General features: G+C 35.3%; 1 protein-coding gene across 6 annotated transcripts in view; it reads left to right on the top strand.

Annotated features, from left to right (window-relative positions):
- The window catches only part of CNTN4 (contactin 4), a 903,676-nt gene that overhangs the window by 150,569 nt on the left and 737,693 nt on the right, over positions 1-15,414 (top strand). The window contains exon 1 of one of the 6 annotated variants that reach the window (XM_086697567.1): positions 7,328-7,507. The exons of the other annotated variants lie outside the window; for them this stretch is intronic. The gene's annotated coding sequence lies outside the window, so the exon portion shown is untranslated. Of the gene's footprint in view, positions 1-7,327; positions 7,508-15,414 lie in introns of those variants that run through there. 6 annotated transcript variants of the gene reach the window in all.

Below are 15,414 nucleotides of genomic sequence, written 5' to 3'. Positions count from 1 at the left end.
CTGGCTGAAGTCGGACGCTTAACCGACTGCGCCACCCAGGCGCCCCTTTTTTTTTTTTTTTTAAAATTTTTTTTTTTTCAACGTTTATTTATTTTTGGGACAGAGAGAGACAGAGCATGAACGGGCGAGGGGCAGAGAGAGAGGGAGACACAGAATCGGAACAAAATGTTGTTTTCTACATGGGTTTTGGGTCTCTTCGACAGAAGGTGGCTCACTTGAAAACCTAAGATACCTTATAACTGACCCTTCTAATTTAACTTTTCTATATAAAAGTGTATTCATTTTTGTGTAGTCAATTAAAAATGAAAGGATTTAATTTCATGAGAGAATCTTAGATATGAAAGGGCTTTAGACCAGAGACAAGAAGGGAGAGTCAGTGTTTCCCTTTAAATGGCATAGCTGATTCACACACAGATTTTAGGATCATGGCCTCAGTGTACTTTGTCACAGGGAGAGTAGAATAGAGTGTTTAAGAACATAAGCTCTGTAGTTAAATAAGATCAGATTAAAAATTCACCATCATCCATGTTAGCTATGTGACCTTAAGCAAGTTACTTACCCTGTATGGCTTCACCATCTATAAAATAGTGTTATTAATAGCTTTTGTCTTATGAATTTGTTTTGAGGATTAAATGGAACAGTACATATAAAACTTAGCACAATACCTGGCAAAGCCTTAAAAAATATTCAGTACATGATAGTACACCTATATTGCATTTGTACTGTTGTGTAACAAATTACCACAGATGTAACTTAAAGTAACCCCACATTTATTATCTCACAAATTTGATGGACCAGACATCGGGCATGTTTTAGTTGAATTATTCACTCAGGGTTTCATAATGCTAAGATGGAAGTGTCAGTGGGCCGTATCTTCATGTGGAGGCTCAATAAGGGAAGTACCTGTTTGCAGACTTTTCAGATTATTGGCAACATTCATTCCCTTGCAGATGTGGGAATGAGGTCTCAGATCCTTGCCTTACTAACTGTCAGCCAGACTCTGCCCTCAGGACCTTGCCATGTGGTGCCCTCCATAAGCACCTTACAACATAGCAGCTTACTTGTTCATAGCAGAGCAATTTTTATCACTTCAAGCCTCTCCCTTCAGGAAGGGAGAGAGTTTACTTTAGTTCAAAACCATCCAAGAGGATATCTTTTTTGAATAACTCAGAACCAACAGATTGGGGGCCTCCATCTAATCACCTGAGTCATATGAAATAGTCTAACCAGGGGTTTGAAATCCATTGTATTCACTGCCACACCCTCATTAATAGGGAGGGTATCATATTGGTTGTGTACACCAAGGGACAGGGATCTTGGGGCCATCCCAGAATGCTGCCTTCTTCAGAGAAGTTTCATTGTTAGTTGTCATTAATTCTTGCTCTTATCATTATTATATTCTTGTATTTATATTCTATGTCTATTTATGTACCTCATTATATACTTTCTGAGCTTATGGTTGTTATGAGCTCTAAAGTGAAAAGTGTGTGATAGTAATGGAAAATAAAGGATACTATTTGGGAATCTTTGCTTATGAAGGAATCTACATTGTCTCTGTTTTGTACTGCATAATGATATTTAAAACATACTAAATGTTGTCCCCCCTGAGAATATGTGTATTATAATTCTTAAAATATTAGTAAGTTGTGAATGAAGACAAAAGTAGACAGTGATCAGGGAAACACAGAACATAATATTGAATGTTCAGTATAATACCTAGTAATTTAGAAAGTTTCACTGATTTTGCTCTAGTTCTAGTCAACTTAAAAAGAGGAGAGATTACTTTAAAAGAATAATTAGTAAAGGCACTTGAATATTTTACACATAAATATGAGGAAGAAAAGTTCTGCTTTAAAATGCTAATGTGTTGTCATCTATTTACACATTATATGAATATTTTCAGAATTCCTAATAGGAATATCTTACTTCTTGCTCTTGAAAAGAAGCTAATGAAAAGCCAGTCCTCCTGACCAGTTATGAAAATGTATTTCCTGTCCTATAAGCTATAATTAATTTCCTGATACACCTGGAATATGCCACAAGCAATTTGTAGTGGCATCAGTTAACATTTGGGAAGTTGGGCATGGCCATCTAGGATGTTAAATATTTGCTCCTGGAATAATGATAAAATCTATTGATAGTATATTCTCTAAGTATTTGTTAACAATAACAGCAAAGTTCAGGGGTACTCGATAAATGACAGAATATCTATTTAGATTCATTTTCCTCAATTCTTCTGATTTTTGTGTTTTCATTTGGTTCTGAACACTCACTTCTGTGAAATTTTGGAAATAGGGCTTTCAGGGCTCTATCACTAAAAGTCCCTTAGGAAATAAGTTTTTGTATCATCAAAGTCATTCAGAAGACTTTGGTAATAAAGTCATAGGGTCATTGCCTTTTCTCTATTTGGGATTAATGGACAGCAAGGAAATAAAATAGTACTTTAGCCTTTTACTCAGGGTGGCATGCTGGCAGAAATAGGTATTATTCTATTTTTAAAAGTTAGTTATTAATGTTTCTTGATTCACAATATATTATGTAGACAGATTCCATATTTCCCTGTTGTCATACATCATGGATTACATTGAAAAATAAAGTTGGTATAGTTTCATTGAAGCTATGCCACAAAGCATAAATATTAAAAAGAAAAGGTTGTTTTCCAATTTGATGAGTTGTCCAGTTGATACATTCTTTTTCCTCTGCTGTATTGTATATAGTAAAAACAACGGTTCAGAAAGTGAGTATGCCAAAATCAATTTCATTGATTCAAATGCATTTATTTTATTTTGGCCTAAGTGTATTCCAATCAGCACTACATATGTGGCAGTAAACTGTGATGTTTTCTATTCATACTGTACATTCGCATATACAGGAATTGGAAGACTGCTTTCATATAATAGGTGCTGGATACATAATAACTTAATGAATGAACAGATTATAGATATTAAAGCCAGTAGTGTCTAATGAAATGATTGACTTTATTTTTTCCTCTAATCTAGTTCAACTATAAAAATACTCTGGGTAAAGTTTTTGATCAAAACTTAATATGTAAGTTCCATTGGAAGTGCACTGGACTTCATTTTCAAATGAATCTTTAACAAAACATTTAAGTCTTTAAGTCATCTTTATTACATTTTTTTTAGTCTCTTGGGACCTTATTGCTTCAATAATTCATGACGTTTAGATATTTTTTAAACATGTTTCCACTTTTTTTTAGAATTCATGTGTCAAGAAAAATGAAAATTACTCTTCCCTGTTTTCTTACTTTTCTTGCATTCCTATTAATTATATTTTCTATATGTAAACAAGAAAAAGGAAAAAAAAAAAGATTGGAAGACATTCATTAGAAGTGAAATGGTACTGCTTGAAATAATGGTCAAATCATAGGTAATCACTTCTGTTATTCTCCTTATCTTTTAGAATAAAATATGTCCTTATTTTCTGGGCTTAATTGTAGATTTCTTATAGCTGATGATTTAAAAGCCCATCCACTAGGAAATGTAACTCAAATGGTTAAGTGAGGTAACTTAAATGCTGAATCCTTTCTAAGTAGCTACTGGCTTGATAATAGTATTTGATGATCTGGTTGGTTTGTCATCCAAAGTACAATGTAATATTTAGTTCCTTTTGAAGTCAATACCATTGTTGACTAAAGATGTCAAAAAACAAGATTGTCTTGAAAACTATTATTTCTTTGTCAGGGTGTTTTATCTTCATTTAGTCTTTAACCTTTTATGGTAATTTAGCATATTTTAAATTTATTTCTTGTCCCTTAGAGACCATTACATTCACAAAAGAAAATCAGACATAATGTGCAAAGCACGCGTGTGCACAGACACACACACACGTGCACACACACAAGTACACACACCTACCAGATTTAGTATTTGCATGTGTACTTTGAACCGTTTAAATGGCCATTGGAAGTAAGATCCAAAGAGCATTCTTAGAATCTAGTCTTACTAGTTTGGCTTTCTTTTAATTGAAGTTGGTCAAGGTGACTAGATTATCCTAAATCTCTAGTATACTTTGTATTGTGTCATGGTTCTAAGCACATTGAAGAATTCGGTCTTTGGTCAATGTTTTAATGTTTTTTTTTTTAATTTTTTTTTTCAATGTTTATTTATTTTTGGGACAGGGAGAGACAGAGCATGAACGGGGGAGGGGCAGAGAGAGAGGGAGACACAGAATCGGAAACAGGCTCCAGGCTCTGAGCCATCAGCCCAGAGCCCGACGCGGGGCTCGAACTCACGGACCGCGAGATCGTGACCTGGCTGAAGTCGGACGCTTAACCGACTGCGCCACCCAGGCGCCCCAATGTTTTAATGTTTTAAAAAGTGTTTGAACTACTTGCATTCCTGCTGCCTTATTTTTTTCCCCATTGGAATGAACAGCAACTTTCTTTCTGGTAGAAGTATCCCTATTTGTTTAAAAAATTTTATATGGGTGGATGCTATATTATTTATGAGAAACAAGATAAAAAATTAGAAAGGGATAATATATTCTAAACAAAGCAGAAAAAATATTCTGCTGTGTGATTTAGACCATAATTCTAGAATTTCTTTTATCTATCCTTTGATAAATTCATTGCTGGAGAATTCTGTTCACTAATTTTTCTTTATTTTCTTGAAACAAAATACAACTTCCTACCACTAATCTTTTCTTTAATGGAATTAGTTTGATCATAATCTGCCAAGATTTCTTACCAATTTAACATTTTCAAATTATACCTGTACAGTTGATATTGGTCTTGTTACTTTTCTGATATTCTGACTTGAGAAATTTCATTGAGGAACACCACAGATTGCCTTATTTTTCTTGTCTCAATAAGCATTTAGAAACTTCCTAATAAATAAGCTAGACATAGATAGTTACAGGATGAAATATATTATGTTAGAATGAAATCTTGCCTAAGAAAACAATTGGAAAATGCTTTACTCTGGTTTTAATCACCTACTCCTGCTAGATGCACCTTATTTGCTCACGTTTATGAACCCACCACCCATGCCATAATTGGCTTTGAACTTCCTGGATCACAAATCCTGTATGTAATAATTCCACTCACATAGTCTGTTTCTCGCATTTCTGGAAACTAATCTTTATCTTCATAGATACTTTGAACTACTATCTCATGTCTAAACCTGAGTTCCTGACCTTTTACAATTTTTATTTTTGATTTTTTGTTATTCATATATTGATTTGCTGATATCCCCCGCTGAAATGTGAGATTTATGACACCAGGAACCTCATCCATTTGAACTACCACTATTTCCCAGTCCTTACAGCATAGCTTGGCATAAGAGAGATTCTTGATAAAATAAAAGAAAATAAACAAGGATGTATGTATATACATATACATACATATACACACATATGTACACACACATACACACACATTTAAAATATGGTTATTAACATGTCATATGTGATTATTAATATCATAGCAGGTACGTGTGTACTCTGACACTGTTCTTTTTCCTTTATTATTTCATTTAGTGCTTGCAGCCTTATGAGGTTCAAGTACTATTATCCAAATAAGGACATAGAGACTTAGGTTAAATAATTCACCCAAAACTATATTGTACTAGTAAACTGATATTTCAGTGATAAGTCTAAGTTTCAGACCTTTTTTTCTTTTTAATTTCAGCCTTTCTTTTAACTCCTCTTCTGCACATGTCCCCTTTCTCCCCAACAACTTTATGGGGTTCAGCCATATGTTTGTTTTTGGACATCAGCCTAGTTTATTTAGCCAATTGTAACACAAATTTCTAGTTTACTAACAAAACATGATAACTGAGAAGGGAGATGTTAGTGAAAGTTGTCTTTAAAGTTAATGATAGCATACATTTGGACAGTGCCTTACCTTTCATAAATAGATTTTCATATGAATTCTTACTTATAATTGTATTACCAGTTGGAGAAACTGCTTTCACAGTTAAAAATGTTAAATGTTGGGGTGCCTGGGTGGCTCAGTTGGTTAAACATCTCACTTTTGCTTTTGGATCGGGTCATGATCTCACTGTGAGGGAGTTGGAGCCCTGTGTCAGGCTCTGCATTAATAGCATGAATCCTACTTGGGATTCTTTCTCTGCCCCTCCCCTTCTCAATGCTATCTCTCTCTCTCTCTCTCTCTCTCAAAATAAATAAATATTTAAAAAAATCTTTTTACATGTTAAATGCTATAGCCAAAGTCTGTAGGTGGTGGCTGAGTGGCAGACTAGGATTCATATCTTGTTATCTTTGTTTTACTTTCCATAGGTTACAGGGTGGTACTTGCAGAGAGTTCCCTTTTGTATAACTTACAGAATGTTTGGGCTTCCGTTTCTTGTCCAAAAATGGTGATAACTGTTCTTTTACTTTCTATTATATAATGCATCTCTAGGATGAAATCAAGGTTTCTCAACCTCAGCCTATAGACGTTTGGGGCTAGGAAAGTCTTTGCTGTAGGAGGCTGTGCTTTGTGGGGATAGCAACATCCCTGACCTCTACCCAGTACCATTCTCCTAGTTAGGAGAACCAAAAATGTCTTTAGGCTTTGCCTAAGTTTTTGCCTCCCAGAGGAAGCAAAATTTAAAAGTCTACATTAAATTAAGGTAATGAATGTTAAGATGTTTTGTAAATTTCCAAACATTCTCAAATTCACCATCATTTTAGGTTGAGCTTGGAGAGCAATAAAAATGCACTTCCATGGATTAAGCAACCAGGCAGAAGAGAAAGCAATGTATAGATATTAAGGACAAGAGCTGGCCACCTACTGTTTCTGCCTTGTGAAAGCTCACTCATCCGGATTTCTGCTATAAATTCCTTGCTTTTTGCATTATTCTAAGTCAATATTTAATGTTGCCTGTTAATAGGACTTCTCATTATAGATTTAAGTTTTCATTTCTTTATGAAATATTCTGCAGCATATTCACTACCATATGAATAATTAAAACTAAATTGTACTTGTCAAAATAAATGAACATAGCACATTTGGGGATAGAAAAATTCCCTAATTTTTTCCCACATGGTTTATTGCCTATTATTCTTATTTGTGGGATTTGATGCTATGTAGTGACTCAAAGTTATTATTCAGAGTTTCAGCACTTACGCTGTATTGGTTTCTGTTGAATTGAGAACATAGAAAATGCCAATTAAATTTAAAGGCCTGCATTTTGGTTTGTCTGTTACTTACAGAGTAAAAATAAAAAAAAATCTTCGGAGGCAGCCGCATCTTAATGAAGAACATGTTATGATCATGCTGCTAATAACATCTGTACTGATATTCATGAATGAGATTTTTTTGAAACGACACATTTATACATTATTTATATTATAGGCCTTGGTGGTGGAGCTTTGAGAAAGCTGTCCAGGAGATGAGTGTGAGCATCTTCTCTGTCACGAATTTTCTACTGTTTTATTTTGATGCAAGTTGCTACATTTACCATCTGGGATAGAAGTTTGAGGATCAACACCAGCTATTCCAGACTGCAGACATTCAAAAATTATATGGAATAGAGCAAATAGTGTAAGACAGCTTTGCCTCATTGCTTTTCCCTTTCAGTGGCATATCGCTCAGATGTAGAAGTTAGTTGTTTAATTTTCAGACAGAACTGTGTACCTTGAGAATGGCTGGACATCTTCCATTTGTACTACTTTTTATTATTGTCAGAACTGATCAAATAAATCTGCCTGAGTCCTGAGTGTGGGATGCATGTTGAAAGTGATTTTATTTTTGCCCAATAAGTCCTAAACATGCTGTCGTCTTCATTTTATTTTCCCTCTCCCATCTTGGAGTGCCTTTTGCAACTTGCCTCACAAATCACATTGTCTCTACTTATATTACTCAGGCCTTCTCCAGCTGGTAAAATGCATTTTTCCCCCTCAGCAAGATTCAGTTTTCCCTATTCTTATTCCCTGTATGTTTCCCTTCACTTTTAATGTGAAAATTGCAAACATATTTCTAACCCCTTCTGTGTGACACTTTCCATTTATTGAAAACTTATGCTACATGAAGTAATGTAGAAGAGATATCTAAAATGCTTACATCCATTTTCCGCTCTGTATCCCCAACTGGACCAATTTTTCCGGATAATTTTCCCTTTCTTTCCAATTTCATCTGCATCATATAATTCAGGAAACTAAAAGCATCTTGTTTTTTCCAGATTCATTCTGTGCTGCAGACTTTTCTAACAAAAACCTGCCAGAGACCACTTAGACTTCTGTGCAGTTTTATATAAGAGGATAAAAAATCGTCATGCTGGAGTAAGGCATGCAATCTGTTTGGGTACTGAATGAGAAGAAGAGTAGGTTTTATAATCTTGGGCTTGTCTTATAACCTCTCTGTGCTATATTCTTTTGTATATAATAAGAATTTGTTATCCTTTTCCTGCCCAGAGGATTTTTGAGGTTCCCAAATGTGAGGTAAACAAAGAGGTAAAATAGTTTTGAAGCTTCATAGTATTTTACTTCACAAATGTACTTTTTTCCAGAAACTTTCCTGATAACTATCCCATCAGACACATTAGAACTTAAATAACATTTCTGTTTTCATACCAAGTTAAGTGGAATTAGATTTGGATATAAGAAAAAGAAAATCTATGATAGCAGAGTATTAATAAAAGTTACTTGTTCTCTTTCAAGTAAAAGTCAGGGTAGTTAATCCAACATTGCTTTGGTGTTGCAGGATGTGAGGGATCCAGACTTTGTTATATATTGTCCTTGTGTGCATGCTCATAGGAGGAGCTTTGGTGTTTAGACACATTCTAAGCAGCAGAATGGAGAATGAAGCAATTATTTTCCATTAATGAAAGTAGTTGCCATACGGCTTCTCTCGTTAATCCCATGGACTTAGATTGCTACATGTGACTGTATGTAAGACTAGAAGCAACAGAGTCATTCTTGTGGCCATGTGCCCAGCTAACATTTGTCTTAGGAAAGAAAAGATTAGCACTATTTTTCTCATAAACACTAATTTTAATTTAAAAATACAATCTTTCTGAGTAGACTATGAAATACATATGGGCAGGGACTAGTATAGTACAATAATTTGGTGTTGGCAGTCTTTGTGGCAACAAATACTCATCAATAAATCAACAAATATTCATTGAAAATGTACATGGAGGGAGTATTTCCCTAAATGTGAATGGGACAAAAACTGAGGCTGATTTTCAACAAAATTGAAAACAGTTGTACCCAGCCATTCCTTTTTTACTCATTAATCACTGAACATCTTATGTGCTAAATACTGTAGTTAGATTAGTATAGTTTTCCTTACCCTGGCAACTGTAATACAACCATTTATCAAGACATGTTTTGGATTCCTCTTTGGAAATGACTTTCAGACTAATGTTTCAGGACACATAAGGGAAACATTCTCTTTATTACTAATTTTAAACCTTTAAACCTGCTTTTTTCATATTTTGCTCTGACAGCTTTTTGACCTCCTCAAAAAAATCCCATCTACTCCTATAGGATTATGATTCGGTCCCCTTGGAGGATTTTTAAATAAAGGCTGTTAGCTGTGATTGAGGCTTTCATACTTCTGAGACATGGTGTCTTAATGTCCTGGGATCAAATTAATTAAGTGTCTCATTTAGTGAGCACTGTTGTTGAAGAATTTATAATGTGTTCTCTGCAAACTGATTCATTGGTAAAGAACAGCATTGCTATTTTGAGTGTTATAGAAATGTCACAATATTAGACGCTTCTCAGAAGGATTGTTGAAGAGTTTTCACAAGGGGAAGGTCATTGGTAGTAACAATAGCTGCCATCACAGTCAAATGGTTTGCTTGGCTTGCGGTTTTAAGATATCAAAAGAGTATGGGCTGGTGATGAGAAGGTGATGAAATTGCCAAAGTTACTTTAATGTCTCTTCAAATAGAAGCACACAGTGGTGTGTGATCCACTATATTACTGAATTTTAAGAGGACCTCAATTAAGAATTAAGTGCATTTATTGGCATGGATCTGTCTTGTCTCATAGAAACAAAGATGGTACCAGGGGAATTTCCCTTTCAGAAATGTAAAGAACTACTGATGAGTGAACTTTGCCTGTGTCTAAAAGAGAGTATTGACCTCCTTTCCTGCTTCCTGTGCGAGACATGACTGGTGGGGGTGGGGTGGAAATTTAGTGTGACGGACACTGAAATAACCATTTCCTGAGGTGATACTGTCTTTCACTTAAGCAATGAGTAGGTTTTCTTTGAATTGATCTGTATGTGTTTGTAAAGGAAGCATAAATATCTCCTCTTCTCATAGGAAGAAGACTTTCAAAGGGCCATTTTCTTTTCTGACAAAGAAATTCATACTGGAGACAAATCAGCAATTTCACAGCTGGTTTGTAAAATCCTGAAATGATGTATACAAATCAAAGCAGGAGAGATTCATTTGGAATGAAAGGAATATTTGAATTGCATCCCACTTTCTAATAAGATATCGTTTCATGGTTCTACAGTATTATAAACATGCTATGTGTGTTATACATGACAATTCTGTCTTATCTGTGACTCAGGAACTTTTTGAGAATGTGACAGTTTGATAGCATAAAATCGTAGGAATTAGATGTAACTGTATCATCTAATCCATGTATGTCCCATACTTTGCTCACTAGTAACTGACCATGCTGATCCTCGCCTAAAACATTTCTTAAAATCTATGTGAAAACACTCATCGTTTCCTAAGGTAACCTGTTATATTTTTGGAAAGTAGTGGATTTTCTTACATAGATTGAAAATAATACCACTTTGTTTTGAATATGCCACCTCAAGTCGTATCAGACCAAGGCTTTCTGTCTTACATTTAATAGTCCTTAGGTGTTTCTGTACTGTGATCAAATCCTTAGAACCTGTTGACTCTTGGGGGAGGGTTGTAGCAATGGAGGTGATGAGAAGTGATCATATTCTGAATATATAGCAGCAGTAATTTGAAAGTATAATGCACAGGAATTGAACATGGAATCAGTGTGAGCTGTGAGAAAAAGAGGAGTCAGTGTTTTTAGTCTAACAACATTTCACTATGTGCTCAATGTACTGTGCTGGCTATTAAAATACAATCAAATATGCATTCTGATTGTTGTTCCATGCTCCAGATTAGGGATTTTCTATAAGTCTAAGATAATGTTTGCCAGACTTCTCTTATGGCCAAACCGGGGGTTCCCTTTCTTGCCTCCCCCAAAGCTTTAACTTGAGAGAGCAGTCTTACATACTCAGTATGGTTCAAGATTAGAGATTTAATATCAGTTTTATTTTAAGTCTAGAAATATACTTTGGAATATGCAATATTTACATTAACATGATTCTGGAGTACTTAGAATGAGGAAGTCTTTGATAAATTAGGAGGAGAATCATTTTTAGTCCAGAAATACTATATATACCTCAGTTACTGCCACAAAATTTTAAACTACCTTTAGAGCAGGAATTTGATTCTTCTATGCAATACCTGTTGTATAATAGGAACTTAGTACATGCAGGCTGAACTGTTGTTAAACTACAGCCAGAATTAGTAAGTGGACTTGTTATATAATTTAGATTCTAGTTAATGTATATCTGTGTCTATATCTATATGTATATATCTTCTGGGAGGAAAATAAAGAACTAGCCCTGAAAAAAACCTTAGTTCTTTATATTTTGCAACTCTTTTATCTACCTACTTTATTAGCTATGTTCATGCAAATAATGTATGCCTAAAGTCAAATGTGTAGGTTATGTGGTATTGGAGTCAACTGGTATATTTCAACCTTAAACTCTAATCTCTAGGATAAGGAGCAGTTGCTTGTCTCTAGTTGATACATGGAGAGAGGAAATTAGGTGGGTAGATATCTTGTGATAAACAGGTTTCTCCACCCATCCACAAAGTAGTAGGGAATTATTAGTGCAAATGTAACAGATGAACTAAATAGGCTTCTGTCTAAATGTGGATGCATTAGTTGCCCTGCCTATACTAATGCCAGGCTGTCATGGGAAATAAACCCAGGCTGAATTCTGCATGTGTATGTGTCCCTCAAACTAGCAAAGTTTTCAAAGGCGTGCCCTTCAAACAAGAACAGAAAAAAACCGCACATTGAAAGAATTAGCACTCAGAGGCCTTTGTTTAATCAATGGTTAGTATGGTGGTGATTGCACAAATTTACTACATTAAATTTAATCAGGAATGTTTCTGGCATGTGGGTGGCAAGCCTACTGATTAATTCATTTATATTCTGGAAATAAGATATGTTCTCCTGGATGAATTTCCACAGTTTGGCGATTCCACAGTGTGCATTTCAGCATCTCTAAATGGCTTCTTTGTTCACAGTCTCAGAGCCGAAGTCATGCTGGATGCTGTGTGCTTATTAGCTCACTATACCAATAATGACAAACAGGAAATGGCACCATTTTAGTTCATCTCTGGGAAGAACATCAAAGGAACAGTTTAGATGGCGTTAAACATTTCAGGATTTTGATACCACTCATTTGAATTTCCTTAAGAAACCCATTAGGAGAGGTAGGAGAGATCATGATAGACACTTAGGAAGAAATAAACATTTTTCACTGGGGTTCCTAAATTGGTTAGAAATGTCTGTAATGCAGATTGTGTTAAAACTATAGGATTTGGGGGCGCCTGGGTGGCGCAGTCGGTTAAGCGTCCGACTTCAGCCAGGTCACGATCTCGCGGTCCGTGAGTTCGAGCCCCGCGTCGGGCTCTGGGCTGATGGCTCAGAGCCTGGAGCCTGTTTCCGATTCTGTGTCTCCCTCTCTCTCTGCCCCTCCCCCGTTCATGCTCTGTCTCTCTCTGTCCCAAAAATAAATAAACGTTGAAAAAAAAAAAATTTAAAAAAAAAAAAAAAAACTATAGGATTTGAAGTAGAAAAAAAAACTAGATGGATCAGAGAGTTAACCCTGATTTAAATAAATAGAAAACAGAGAAGTGACAGTTTTTTAGGTGAAAAGTTAAATTATAGTAGCACTTTGAACTCAGGACTCCGATTTTGCTTACTGATCATCTTCATAGCCATTATAAAGCGTGTGTGTGTTGCAGGGGGTTGTTTCTAGACATTTGGGAACAGAAAGAAGTAAAGAATGTGTGCATGCCATATACATGAGATCACACTCTGTGAATAGTCATTTGGCCATCCCAGTGACGATGGGTCTGGAGTACTTGTTAGGCCCTCAGGGTCCCCTGCTTTCCTCATTTTCAAAGGTATTTCACAGATGACTCTGGGCAGGATTGCTGGAAAGGACTCTTAGTGTGTACTTTGTTTATGCTCCAGACAGTGACCAGGAGGAGAAAGAACATGGTTCATTATGATCATTTTCTGGCATTAACCATGTGATTTGCTTGAGGAAGACTGAAGTAGGCTGTGCTGGAAAATGTATCTGAGGACAACTCAGGGTAATTCCATTCCTTTGGACCTTTCCAAGAGGGAGTACACCATTCCCTCTTGGAACTCATTTCTTTTAGTCCAGCAGGCTCCTGAAGTGCAATACATACATATTTCTGTTTGGTATGCAAACCAGCGCTTATTAACATATGTGGGGTATTAGCAGCTCATAGGTATGTAGGCTATATCTGTTCTCTCTTAAAACAGTCTCTCTGAGGTTGGACATCAGTTTTTCTTCTTAGAAATGTGAGCGCTAATTAGGCCAGTTCTTACGAACTTCTTAGGAATCTATCTGCTTTTGGTGTTCAAGTGTACCAAAAAGAATGCAGATGATAGGAAAAAAAAATCTGGCCATGGTCTTGAATGTAACTCCTGTATCATGGCTGTGCTTATAACTCTGAAGATAGTTACATGGTTTTTGCAGCCACAGTGCTGAGTTCCCTGTCTCTGCAGTTACTCCCTATGTCATCTTACTCTACTTACATAACCTCTCTACTTCGATTTCTTCTTTTGTTAAACAGGGATAATAATAGCACATATATCACACATCAAATAGATAATAAAATAGAAAACTGAGAAATATATATGTATGTGAATGTTTCCTGTACCATAAAAATGGTATTAAAAATTAGTAGAGGGGGTGCCTGTGTGTCTCAGTTGGTAAGTGTCTGACTCTTAATTTCAGCTCAGGTCATAATCTTACAGTTCGTGAGTTTGAGCCCTGTGTCTCTGCTGAGTGTGGAGCCTGCTTGGCATTCTCTCTCTCTGCCCCTTCCTCACTCCCACTGTTAATCTCCCTCCGTCCCTCCCTCCCTCCTTCCCTCTTTTTAAAAATGAATAAATCAACTTAAAAATAAATTTAAGGGAAATAATTATTTAATAGTGAAGGAAAACCATTGTGGAATTTAAAACTGAAATAATCTAACTTACACTTGGTACAAAATAAATTCTAGTGGGTCTAAATTGTTCATGAAGAAAAATAAAGTGCTAGAGTTAAAACTTAAAAAAAAATAATGTAATCTGTATTACAGGTTTATCAAGAAAATGCAGGGAGCAAAAATTTATAATGTGCTATGTAATTATTCACCATTATTACTTTAATAAGAAAATCATTGCTTGGATTTTCTTATGTTAAGGAAAAGAATAGTTTGATTCCAGGTAGATAGCTAATTTAGACATTTTGTTCCTAGATTGTCCTGTTTATATCAGTGCTTCCGAGCATGGGCATCAGATTCTCTGCAGCAAAATCACCTAGTGGCATCTTGCCTCCAGCAAATGGCTTATTTGAGTCTATGTACCATGAGGCAACTATGCTTAACTTGAGAACCTGACCTTATATCACTGTCAAAGATTCATTCTTCAGTGAACAACTTTTTGTAATTCATAATCATGTCCTGAAATTGCTTTCTGTGTTAGAAGCCTAAATAATAGTTAAACTAATGTATTATACATTGAGTACCAAAAAAGTTATTAAAAATCATATTTTTGAAGAATATTTGAAAATACAGGATCATATTCACAAGATGCTAAACAGGAAAAAAAGCAGGTTACCAGGTTGCAAAACAGTATTTAAGTATGGTTCTAAATTAGTAATCATCAAAGAATTTTATAATCATGGAAAATGTTATTAAAATATTATAATCTATGGTAAATTTTAGTGAGTACTTTCTTGATTTGGCCTCAACATTTTCCAAAATGAAAATAACTTCATAGGTTTATTTTCCCTCAGTATAAAAGTAATAAAGTTCATTGTAGGTATTTCAAGCAAAACAGAAAAGCATACAAAGATTGTTAAAATCTTAATGATGTTACCTCCTCAAAATGACCATTACTGATCTTTTAAAAAACATTTGACGTGCAGATATTTATGAATTTCTGTATGCACCACTTCTTTCATTTTACCTAAATGCAGTTTGTCTTATCTACTTTTTTCCATTCTACAATGTCATGTGCACCTTTCCATTGCCAAAATACACTCATGTTCATTATTATTTGAACAGTCTAGTGCACTAAATAGATGTATGACAATCTCTTACTGATATATGTGTGTGCGCACACACACACACACAATTTCCT

Source organism: Puma concolor, chromosome A2, assembly GCF_028749965.1.
Source record: "Puma concolor isolate L17-30 chromosome A2, mPumCon1.1.hap2, whole genome shotgun sequence".
NCBI classification, from domain to species: domain Eukaryota; kingdom Metazoa; phylum Chordata; class Mammalia; order Carnivora; family Felidae; genus Puma; species Puma concolor.
This window is presented reverse-complemented; position numbering and strand designations above follow the sequence as displayed.